The following is a 13335-nucleotide window of genomic DNA, read 5'->3' on the forward strand; positions in this document are numbered from 1 at the left end:
TGCTTTTAATGACTAGTCATATTTGAGCAGACGTTCTCTGTTACCTTCTCTTCCTGTACCGAGGTTTATGATAGAAGGAAATTTATTTCATAGTACCAATTAGTAATATTTCTAGAGGGTTTTGATAGATATGAACTCCTAATTCCCTCTTTCGTCTTAGAATATTTCTGATAGGTTACTGACATCCTATTGTCCTTAACACGAAATAGTAGCATTTAAAATTTTTGGAGTGTTGGACATATGAGAGGGGGAAAGAAGGGGATACCTGCCAGTCTTTCCTTTTTTTAAGGAATTACTCATTCTGCCACTTATTTAGCTGCCCAGAAATATTCTTATCAGGCTTAAAATGGATTTTCATTAGTACTTTATAACTGACAAAGATGATGTGCAACACAACAGCTTTACAATTTTTTTTTTACTACCTGATACTATTTTTTTTTTAAAACCAAATACTACTTTATATCCTCTAGTTTTTAATTTTGTGCCCAAGGCTGAACTTCTGCTTAATTCTATTTCTTAATACCTGTTTGCCATAGGATTCCTTGGTTTCCTTGATTACCAAAAATGGATTGAGAGCCATTATAGTTACTGTAACCACTTTTGGAAAAGGACTACTTGTTACATATCCGTGACATTCCACAGAATTTCAGAATTAGAAGAATCTTAAGAGGCTGTCTAAGTCTAAATGATGTACTTGGTCAAGAAACTCCTCTGTGACACTCCCACAAAGTAATCATCTAACCTTAAATTGAAGACTTCTAGTAAGAACCTATGACTTCTCAAGACAGCCCATTTGACTTTTGGATATCTCTAACTGTCAGGAAGTTTTTCCTTATATCAAGCCTAAACGGCTTCATTACAGCTTCCATCTACTGCTGCTGATTTTGCTTTGTAGGACCAAGGGCAGGAAATCTCATCTCTCTATCCTGGTGATACCTTTTTGCCTTCAAATCCTTGAAGAAAAGACCCCTTAGTTTTCCAGCTTACATATCCCATGCTAAATCTCCTTCCACATTGGTCGCTAGACTTTTCACCATACAGCGTGTCCTCTGGATGTTCTTTATGTTTCCATATGTTATACCCTGACCTTGGACCCAGTGTTGCAGATAAGGCAGAGAGCTTCAGGACTGGCACCTGTCTTATCTGGTATTTCTTCGTATTACTTCCTAATGCTGCAGTGGTTATTTTGACTGCAAAGTGGCATTCGACTCATATCGAAGCTTATTTCACCCAAACCCCCGTATCTTTTACACATGAACAGTTGTCCAGCCATTTTTCTCTCTTTCCCATTCCTCTTCCCATCTCATACCTATTGACATCCAAGACTAGAACTTTACTTTTACCTCTATTAAATTTTACCTTATTATTAGATTCAGTTTTTCATTGTAACCTGTTGAGATCTCATTGGATCCTGATTATGTTATCCATTGTATTAGCTATCCCTCTTAGCTTGGTGTCATTTGCATATTTGATAAACATGTCATTTATGACTTTGTCCAAGTAACTGATAAATATGTTAAATTATACAGGGCCAAGAACATATCCCTGGAGCAGCTATGTGGAGCAGTAGATAGAGTGCCAGTTCTAGAGTCAGGAAGATTCATCTTCCTCAGTTCAAATAATGGCCTCAGACACTAGTTTTGTGATCCTAGGCAAGTTACTTAACCCTATTTGCCTCAGTTTCCTTACCTCTAAACTGATCTGGAGAAGGAGATGGCAAACCACTCCAATTTCTTTGCCAAGAAAACCCTAAGTAGGGGTCATGAAGAGTTGGACATGGCTGAAAAATGACTGAACAAGGATATATCCTTATAGCATTCCACTGAATATTTCCTTCTAAGTTGACAATAAACTGACACTTTGAACTCTGGGCTCACAGGATTCTGATCTTAGGGAGAGGCCCACAAAAGGATCACACTCTGGCTCATCACCCCAAACCAGAGTTTACTCTGGGAACATCTCCAAATATGCTTATATCTTGTTTTCACAAATGTAGGTAACTGAGGTCCCCAACTCCTGTATAAGCATTGAGTAACAAATACAGAATAGGTATAGGACAGGAGTGGGGAAATTGTGGCCTTCTTGGTCCTCAGGTACAGTCTGTTGTCTGAGTCCAAGTTTTACAGAACAAATCCTTTTGTTAAGGGAATTTGTTCTGTGAAGTTTGGATTCAATCAAAGGGCCACATATGGCCTCAAGATTGCAGGTTCCCCACCTCTGGTATAGGACAAACTTTATTTTACTTTACAAAAAATGTAAATATGAAGGAATCAGAAGAGCCCATAAACAGATAAAGAAAACACCAATAGTCATAATAGTTCTTCTTGGAAGGGGACTCTCAGCAGGGGAACAAATCAGCATTTTGGTGAATCTAGCTTCCTCACAAGGTCCTATGTGATCTTTTCAAGATTCATTTCCATGTGTGATTTGGATTCCTTATGGGAGGCAAACACACTTTGGACAGCTCCCTTTCCATCAGACTCGTGATGGCCAAGTGACTAACTATAATGATAGGGTGGAAATGTCTCAAACCCATGCTGCCATGGTGTGGCTTTTAACATTTGCCACCCCTTTAGCTCCAGGGACTGTGTGGGTGATTGCTTTCTACCTTTAAAAGATATTGTGGCCAGGAACTCTCTGGAAACCAGGTTCCCAGCCTCTGAAACTTGGGCTTATTCTTGAAGAAACCTTCAAGACTGGTATTGTCCACAAAAATCTCCATTTTTTGCTAGTGTCTAGGATTGTTCTGGCTAGGAAATTCTTCTCCTCTACACAGGAGATTGGGGTTCAGGAACATTGTGCATGAACTCCTATCTCAGGCCTGCTGGGCAAAGATGTACCTGCTTTTGCTGTTTACTTCTTTTGTCCTGAGCGCTGCCTTCTCTAAGGCCAAGAAAGTCTAGTCTTGAGCCACTATGCTTAGAAAACAATGAGTAAGCATATATAACTAACCAAGGCAGTCATTAATGGTTTCCTTAGATAGGAGACTTCACATGCATCGGCTTCACCTTCTGAATCCAGTTCTGATCTAATCTGTCTGTCCTCTGAACAGGGAAAAAGGGAAAAAGTCTGAGCTGGTCTTTTGGTTGACTATTCTGCCAAGATTCCTAGCCAATCAAATCATCCTGGTGGCAGCCTTAGTCATAGAATCCAATGAGAGGTTGTCTTTGTTGTCTTCATAAGAAACTAGCAGATAAGTCCATTTCTGTAGGCAAAAGGTAGGTTTGCATGTCCTTACTGTAGGACTGAGGGAGAGATGTTATCATGAAATTGACCAATTTTTATTACCCTTCATTAGAGAACCATTAATGAGTGCCAGTCAACCATTTCTCCCCAAGTGTAGCCATACCTTTCCATCTTGTCTTCAGGACAGCATGAGAGCTTGTTAGTCATCTCCCTTTCCTAGAAACCTTTAATATAGTTTGTTTAGATCTTGTGACTTGAACTCATCAAGGACAGTTAGATTTCAAGTACTTATTAACAATTTTTGTTGTGGCCTTTTCTGTCTAAAAGATCACCCTCTTTGACCTCTGTTATCATTCCATTCACTTAAATATTGGGCCTGTTCCTCCTATGAATGATCTTTTCTTCTCCAAAATAACTTAAAAAAAGCTTCCTACATTTGTCTTTAATATTCATTATCAGTCTTATCTCATTTTGTGACTTAGGACTTTCTGTATAGTTCTTACAGGATTGTGCCACCCCTTTATATTCATTCTTTATTATCTCCCCTTAGTTTCATATTTGATATATATATCTTTTAAAAATCTAAATGGGGCTCTTTGTTTATTTCTCTAAGTTCCTTTAAATGGCCTCCACTTTTCTTCATTGAATTATTTCTGTTTATGTCTTCAGAATTTCATATGTATTGAGGTTTCTTATTCTTCGGTTCTGACTCCTTTGAATGTAAACCAAGTCAATACACATTTATAAAGTGTCTACTGTGTGGCACTGGAGAGGATACTGGGGATAAAAGACAAAAATGAAACAAAGGATGAGGAAATGCTAGATGACTGAGGCCTCAACCTTCCAGTATCCTGTGATGACAGAGGAATGTTAGACTGTTCTTTCTCCAAGCACCACAAAGCAATTAAATTGAACCTTATGTTTGGGTCAGTAAATACTTAGTGATCAGATCCCAAGAGCATGACAACTCTTATTATGTTCCATTTTCTTATCTTCATCCCAGGGTAGTGGGAGATGATGCATAGCCACGCCGCATGTGGAATGTGTACTTGACTCTTAGCAGGAGCTGGTGTTTGAATTTGAGTTTTGATGGGAAAAGATCCCTGGTGCCAGTATGCTGAGGTATATTGGGATGGTTTTCCCCCCTCCCAAATGCAAGATGGAATAGGTAATGCATGTACGGTAGATTTCAGAATGAGGCAGAATCCAAATCCAATCCTGTTTGTTTGATGTTGCATATACTGTAGAATTTTAGGACATATTAACTTGTCTGTTTTTTCTTTGAATACATACACAAGTAAGTAAATGCAACACACACAAAATGCAATGCAAATGCTATATATGTTTATATATATGTATATCATGTATATACATATATATTTGCACACACACAGACTAGTATACAGCTCTTTCAAGAGGGAGACAATGCTGCTAACTGGGACAGGTGGCACCTGAACCATGCTCCGAGGGAAAGGAGGGATTTTGGTGAGGGGTGGGGGGAGAAGGGCGGATGTGCCCCACATGGGGAATCATTTATGCAAATTATGGGGAAGAGTCAGAAGGCTAGTGTCATCGTTAAGACCCTTTCACAGTCTGGTGAAGTCTATGTTGTCTTCAGAATAATGTACTTAAATGAATAAAATAAAAAAATGGGAAAAAATAAATATAGTATTATAGAAGAAAGGATATTGAATTAAATAACTGTATTATTAAAAAATGGTTATTAAAATACTTTAAAAAAACAAGTTCATGGACCCCAGAGGAAGAGAGGAGAGACAGGAATCAGGAAGACCAACTAGGAGGCTATTGTAAAAGTGGAAGTGAAAAGCTGTGAGGGCCTCTGGAGTAGGATAGAGGCTTTGTTAGCATCAAGAAGGAGACGGATGTGATAGATGCTGTGGATTGTTAAGAGCTGACAAGTAATTGGTTATGAGGCTCAAGAAAGGGGAAAGAAATGAGGATAACTGTGAGCTTGTAAATGGGAGCTGGGTCATTGAAGGCTGTTTATCTGCTTCTCTCTCAGTGCTGGAACAGTAATACACAGGGTGATGTCAGCTGCTCATTGTGACCACTCCCAGCACTCATCCTTTTCTGACTCTTGATATTTTTGAGTTTTAATTAAAGTCCTATTTTTGATGAGTTGGCGAAAGGGCTTGCCTTGCATCTGAGACACCTTTCTTCAAAGCCTTCCTTATACCACAACAGATGAAGTAGATAGACTCTCAGTGACTCAGAAAATTGTCCGCCCCGTTAAATAATAGTAGGTACTTCAATGTGCTTAGTGTCCTATTCTCTAAAGACAGGTCTAAAGGTGGAGAAAGCATCTGTATTAAATATTGGTCTTTGATCCCAGAGTAGAAGTCTTTTTCTCTGTGTTTTTTTAATGCAACTGTGTCGAGTCTGACTTGATCATTTGTATCACATACATGGTAGAACCTTTTTTCTTGGGTTAGTCAGATGTCTGCTCCTTATAAACTAAATGTCATTCCAGAATAAATAGATACTATTGTGTTGTTTGCCCTGGCACACAATGTTTGTATTGTATTTGACATTTTCCCCAAGAGTTGAATCAAAGCAGTTAATTTAGGAAGCAAATATTTGCAACAAGCTTGGAATTTATTTTTAAGTGAAATTTCATACAATGCGTTCTGTTATACCAAATAATGAAGCAATGTCTGTGAGATATAAGATTGACATGTAAGATGTGTCCTTGTATTCAACCCTGTAGACATAATTTCTCAAAGTTAAATGTTTGAATTTAGTGCTGGGTGATTACAGCTGTTAGTTGGAATGCCTTCCTCCTCTTCTTCCTCCTTCTCATGCATTTGTAAAGTGACTACTAGGAAGACTTATCTTCCTGAGTTCAAATATGGCCTCAGACACTAGCTGCGTGACTCTTGACAAATCATTTAACCCTGTTTGCCTCGAAAATCTGAATTTCCTCATCTGTAAAATAAGCTAGAGAAGGACATGGCAAATGACTGCAGTATCTTTGGCAAGAAAACCCCAAATGGGGTCATGAAGAGTTATACACAACCGAAAAATGACTGAACAAATAACATGTGACACATTGTAAAGAACTGTAATATTTTAATGATGTCTTGTGATTTGTCTGCCAATTCATGGTTTTTAAAGTTTGTTCATGTAAAATCATAGGATGTTAGATCTGGGAAAGATCTTAGAGATCATCTAATATAATCCTATTCTTCTACAAATGTGGAACCTGAATTATATCAAAGACACTTAGAGTGGAAAGGGAACTCGGGTTGATGGACCCCAAATCCCCAAAGTGGTCCTATGACCTCACCTTGAAGACTTTGGATGGGATGAGGACAGGTGGTGGTGGGTGGGTGAGGCATGAGAGCAAGCGATGAGAAATGAGAGTAGAAGTGGGGAGAACCACTACTCAAGGCAGTCCATTTCCCTTTGGATAGCCAATTTTTGGGAAGATTTTTTTCTTATGTAGAGTTTAACTCTGTATTTCTTTAACTTCTGTCTCAGCAGAATACCAAACAGAATGTGAAAACAACTCCAAAGTGCTTAAGAGAGAAAGCATTCATTTCATGGGCTAGTAGACTTATAAAGCACAGAGACCAATAGCTTTAACATGCAAAATTACATAAGTGTATAACAGAATCACAAAACAAAATGATATGTTAGGTTTGAGAGGAAAACTTTATCAACTGAGGGGATCATGGAAGACTTGTTGGAGTAGGTGGCATTTGGGATTTAAAGAAAGAGTGAGTTTTATATATATATATGGCTAGAAATGTAGAGTGCTGCTGGGCTGTGGAGGACTTTGAATGCTATGCAGATGATCATAGGACCTTAGATGTCATCTAGTCAAATAACCTTATTTTACAGGTAAAGAAATTGATCCTTGAAAAGGTTAAATGATTTGCCCAAGATCACACAGGTGTTAAGTGATAGAGTGAGGATTCAATCTAGGCCCTTCACTCCAAATCCACCCTTCTTCTACTGTACTTGTTGGAACTTGAGTTAGGAAGCAGTAAGGACCCACCAAAGCTTTTTGAGAAGAGAAGGGCATGACCAGATCTGTGTATTAGAAAGATTATTCTGGCAGTTGTATGAAGGATGAATTGGAGAAACTGGAAATGAGAAGACTTGAAAGGACACTATTGCAGTAGTTCCAGTGGATGCTAGTGAGGGCCTTTGCCAGAGGTGGCAGTGGGAATAAGAGGAGGGATTTGAGAGATGATGAGATGGTGTTGCAAGAACTAATTACTGATTAGATAGGTGAGGGTAATGGGAGAGTTTTTTTGACTAATACTTGTATGTCATAGTTTCAGGACCCCTTCTCATCTTGGTTGCCCCTCTGGATCTACTACTGCTTATCAGTACTCTTCCTAAAGTGTGGTAAGATAGACCAGATGTCATCTGACCAGGGTACAGTATAGTGGTTCTAGAATCTCTCTGGTTCTAGATAATAGGCTTTTATTATTAGTCTAGTTTACTTTGAAGTTTCAGCAGGACATCTGGGTGAGGATGGACAGCATAAATGCAGTTGAGTAGGTAGTAGTATCCTTTTTATGTATGAGGAAACTTAGAAATATATACTAAACATGGAAATAAACAGTTAACTAGCAACCACCACAAACACTTAAAGATAACCTGCAGGTTAGTGTCATTGGGTTGTGGGACTCAGGGTTAAAACAAATCATATTTCCACTGGAAAAAATAATGAATCCTCCCATTTAGTGCCCAGAAGAGGGAAGCTTGCATTTCCTTAAGTGGTTTACAGTCCTCATCCTTGCTTCATGCTATATGAAAGGCCATTCAGACTCAAGAGATGCATGGCTATTTGCTTTGCTCAAATTTTTTTTATTCCATACTGTGGCCAGGTATTATAAGGACTCTATGTAGTGGTAAGTAAATTGTTATTTTTTAATTAGTTCATTAAGTTGGTTCAGGCACATTAGCAGCCTAATTACTGAAATAATGAAATTGTTGTTGAGCTAGTATAATCAAGTTGTTTGGCCTTTGCTTCTTCCTTCTCCTTCCCTTATGTAAGTGAATATGAAACCGCTGAGGCTCAAAGTTCATTACTTATATTGATTTTTTTAGCTAAAGCTTTAAAAGGCTGTGACCTCCTAATGAAGCACCAGTGGAAATACTTTAATCAGAAAAGAACTTTTAAAATAGAGAATCCAAAGCTGAATAAATGGATGGCTGTCTAAAAACCTTTAGGTTAATATCATGTGTTAAATAGATGTTATATGTCAGACTTCTCATATGATTTTCTATTTTAGTATTTTTAACATTATATTCTTATAACGTTTTCAGTTTTTGAAATGCTTTTCAATGCATAATGCTTACCACACCTGTGAGGTGGGCATGTCATTTTTTTTTGTTCCTGTTTTACAAAGGAGAAATTGAAAACTATGGAGGAGTTAAATAAATTGCCCGAGCTTTTATACCTTCATATTTAAGATGAATGTGATCTCATAAATGTGTACAGTCCCTTCAGTGATGAAGATTACCGCCTCTTCTATACCTTCTCATCATCCCATGCTACTCTTATCTGGGCCTTCTTATAAATCTTCCTCAGAGGGTTTCTGTCCACCTCGCTGGAAGTAAAGCTCTAGCTCTCTTGATGTGGTGTAGATACCAGTAATGCATACAGCGTATTTGATAGTTATATCTTATATTTGCTGCACCTTCTTTTTAGTTCTGACATCTCTTGCATAACATCTCTTAATGGTGGCTCTCGTGAGATCTGTGTGGTTATGCAGCCTGCTCAACACCCACTGTGGGCTTTCTTATTGTCTTTTGGGTAAGTCTCAACTTTAATTCTTTTAAAAATATTTAATACTTTTTCTCAGTTACATGTAGAAACAATTTTTAACATTGATTTTTAAAAATTTTAAGTTCCAAATTCTCTTCCTCTCCTCTCACCGCATTGAGAAGCTAAGCAATTTGATGAAGGTTGTACATGTGCAGTCATGCAAAACATGTTTCCATGTTAGTCATATTGTAAAACAAAACACAGACCAAAAATCCCCAAACAAGAAAAATAAAGAAAGTAAAAAAAATAATGCTTTGAACTCAGACTTCATCAGTTCTTTCTCTGGAGATGGATAGCAGTTTTCATCTTAAGTCCTTCAGAACTGTCTTTGATCATTGTATTGCTAAGAATAGCTAAGTCATTCACAGTTGATCAGAGTATAGTATTGCTGTTACGGTGGGTAATGTTCTCTTGGGTTTGCTCATTTCACTTTCTGTCCATTCATGTAAGTCCAGGTTTTTCTGAGAGCATTCTGCTGGCCATTTCTTATAATGCAGTAGTATTCCATAACGATCATATCCCACAGCTTGTTCAGCCATCCTACAATTGATGGGCAGCTCCAAATGTCCAATTCTTTGCCACCACAAAAAGAGTTGCTATAATTATGGTTCCCTTTTTTTACCTTTTTTTAATTTTTTAGGAACATAGACCTAGTAAGTGGTATTCCTGGGTCAGAGGGTGTGCAGAGATTTTTAGACCTCTGAGCATAGTTCCAAATTGCTCTTCAGAATGGTTCTATCTCCATCAACTGGGCATTAATGTCTCAGTTTTTCCACGTCCCCTCCAACATTGGTTATTTTTCTTTTCTGTCACGTTAGCCATTCTGATAGGTGTGGGGTAGTACCTTAAGAGTTGTTTTAATTTTCATTTCTCTAATCAATAGTAATTTGGAGCATTTTTTCATATATGATAGGTAACTGATTACTTCATCTGAAAACTGCCTATTCATATCCTTTGACCATTTATCAGTTGGGGAATGGCTCTAATTTTTATAAATGTAACTCAGTGCTCTATATATTTTAGGAATGAGGCCTTTATCAGAGAAATTTGCTGTATTTTTTTTCACCATTATGATTACTAACTTGTATATTTCCCTCCATCCTATTTTCTTTCCATTTTTATTCCAAGGGTGAGGAACCTGTGGCCTTAATCATATGGCCTTCTAGGTCTTTGGGTACGACCTTTTGACTGAGTCCAAGTTTTTTAGAACAAATCCTTTTATTAAGGGGATTTGTTCTGTGAAGTTTGGATTCAGTCAAAGGGCCACACCCAAGGACCTAGAGGGCCATATGTGGCCTCGAGGTCACAGGTTCCTCATTTCTGTACCTCTCTTTCTCCTTTTATCCTGTCCATCCTCAAAAGTGGTTTGCTTTTGACTATTGCCTCCCCCAATCTGCTGTCTCTTATATCATCATTCCCCCCATCTCACCTTCCTACTTTCTCTTATGATAAGATAGATTTCTATATCCAACTAACTGTGTTTGTTATTCCCTTTTTGAGCCAGTTCCATTGAGAGTAAGGTTCAAGTGCTGCCCCCCACATCCCCTACCTTCCCATCCACTGCAAAAGTTCTTTTGTACCTTTTTATGTAAGATAATTTGCCCCTTTCCCTGTCTCCTAGTGGCTCCTTCTTTCTCATCCCTTAATTTAATTTTTTAGATATCATTTCATCATATTCAACTCACATCAGCCCTCTATCTATGAATGCTCCTTCTAACTGCCCTAATAATGATAAAGTTCTTAGGCATTATAATTATCATCTTCCCACATAGGAATGTAAATAGTTTAACTTTATTGAATCCCTTATGTTTCCTCTTTCCTATTTACCTTTTTATGCTTCTCTTGAGTCTTATATTTGGAAGTCAGATTTTCTATTCAGCTCTGGTCTTTTCATCAAAAATGCTTGTAACTCCTCTGTTTCATTGAATATCATTTTTTTTTTCTCTTAAAAGATTATGCTCAGTTTTGCTGGGTAGGTGATTCTTGATTGTAATCTTAGCTCCTTTGACCTCTGGAATTTCATATTCTAAGTCCTTTAAAGCAGAAACTCATAAATCTTGTCAAATCTTCAAGATATTTGAATTGTTTGTTTCTAGCTACTTTAAACATCTTGACCTAGAAGCTCTGGAATTTGGCTATAAAATACTCCTAGGAGTTTTCATTTTGGGAGCTCTTTGAAGAAGTGTTTGGTGGATTCTTTCAATATCTATTTTGCCTTCTGATTCTAAACTATCAGGGCAGTTTTCTTTGACAGTTTCTTGAAAGATGATGCGTAGGCTCTTTTTAAAAAATTACAACTTTCAGGTAGTCTAATAATTCTTATTAAAAATATAACTTATATGCATTTATTGTAGTTGTAAATTAAGCAATTTTAAGTAGCTATTTGCAGTCTTTAAAACAATGCACCGAAAAGAAGTCTTAAATTTCTGACTTCTTGTATTGCACTAAGGAATAGCAGAGTAATTACACAGTGTTCTCTCTCATTTTCTGTTCTGAATATCTAAGGTATAACTTGCAAGTCCTTAAGAATATCTTTTATGACTAGATTATAACAGTAATTAGAATACCGGATTTCTTACTAAGTGATTGCTACAAATGAAAACATTTAAAATAACTTTAAATTCATTCCAAGATAGTTTAGTATATCTTAAGAATTAAAGTATATGAATTTTATGGAACTATTATGGGAAATCCCTAGGACATGCAATATATAGGACTAATATTTAGATGTTAAGAAAAAATATCCCACCATCCTTACATCTGCAAATATATCCATGTAATCTTCTACATGAGATATGAAAAAACCTATGAAGCTTCCCACAAGGTCACATATACGAAGTTTTCAGTCCTTCAAAAGCACTTGACCTCGAAAAGCTGGTTTATAATCAGTCAGTATTTCAATAAAACTAAAATAGGCTACTATAAGCTCTTGTAAACAAAAACTTTTAACAGACTAAAGACAGTCAGCAATTAATACAATTATTCAGAAAATTATGATTGTTTCTAGAGAGTACAAGTTCAAACCTGTCAATACCAGAGGTAATTATTTTATACTCATTTATATGTAATTCCATTTAATTTTTTTGTCTAAGCATAACATACAAAAACAGTCTTTCCACAAATCAAAAGTGTGGAAACATTTTAAAAATAAGTCGTTTTTTAAAGTAACTGATCATATTCCATAAGCTAATCTTGGAAACAGGTTGTTGCTGGACAGATTCCTTTCACTTTGTGACTTTTGCATGCACTTAACTGAACTAAGTCTGTTGTATATTATCTTAAGAGATCACCAAAACATAAATCATACTGAATAGGAGTAAAAATGATAGTAAGTAAAAGGGTAATTTGCACCATCCTTCTTTCTGACAGTAGGCAAGAATATTTGTATTCATGATGGTTGTGGGATCATAGAGTCCTAATCCACTCATCACTGGTCTACTCATATACCTACAAATATGATATGCCAAGAGTGGCATATTGAGACCCACTATAAGCCACTCTGCTGCACAAAGAAACATTTCACAGAAGAAAGAGTAGAGGAGATATTCTGGAAGTACAAGAGGATTGAGTGTATTACATTGGTCTATAGGATTCTTGTAATCAGTCTTCAGTTCATCAAATGCTAAAATCAGATGATGAAGAAGATGAGTGCGATGGTGAGCAGCAGTGCCAGCATGAAGCAGAAGGCAGCAAACATGAACGCCATGGCCCAGTGGAAAGAGGAAAATGGCAGTGGCTGAAGTGACAAAGGCGAAGGCAGACGCAGGGCCCACTCTAGTTAATAATTCTTAAGTAATCTCTCCTTTATCTATCTTCAGGTCATTTGTTTTTCCAATGAGATATTTTACATTTTCTCTTTTTTATTCTTTTGATTTTGTTTTCTTGTTACTTGATGTCTCATGGAGTCATTATATTCCACCTGTTCAATTCTAATTTTTAAGGAATTATTTTCTTTAGTGAGCTTTTGTACCTCCTTTTCCATTTGACCAATTCTACTTTTTAGGCAGTTCTTTTCTTCAGAGAATTTTTGTAGATCTTTTCTCATTTGGCCAATTCTGCTTTTTGGAATTCTTCTTTATAGTGAATTTTTGTGCCTACTTTACCATTTGACCTATTCTGTTTTTTAAGATTTTATTTTCTTCAGTGTTTTTTGTGCTTCCTTTAACAAGCTGTTGAGTCTGTTTTTCATTATTTTCTTGCATCACTATCATTTATTTTCCCAGTTTTTTCTTCTACCTCTCTTATTTGATTTTTAAAATCCATTTTGAGTTCTTCTGAGAATTCTTTTTGAGTCAGAGACGAGTTCACATTTTTTCACATTGGATGTAGCAGTTTTGACTTTG

General features: G+C 36.9%; 1 protein-coding gene and 1 pseudogene across 5 annotated transcripts in view; one reads left to right on the plus strand and one right to left on the minus strand.

The window, feature by feature from the left end:
- Positions 1–13335, plus strand: part of RGS12 (regulator of G protein signaling 12) — a 263351-nt gene that overhangs the window by 10437 nt on the left and 239579 nt on the right. The window lies entirely within an intron of this gene.
- Positions 12271–12755, minus strand: LOC140511081 (protein cornichon homolog 1 pseudogene; annotated as a pseudogene).

This window comes from Notamacropus eugenii, chromosome 6 (genome assembly GCF_028372415.1).
Source record: "Notamacropus eugenii isolate mMacEug1 chromosome 6, mMacEug1.pri_v2, whole genome shotgun sequence".
In the NCBI taxonomy this organism is placed as follows: Eukaryota; Metazoa; Chordata; class Mammalia; order Diprotodontia; family Macropodidae; genus Notamacropus; species Notamacropus eugenii.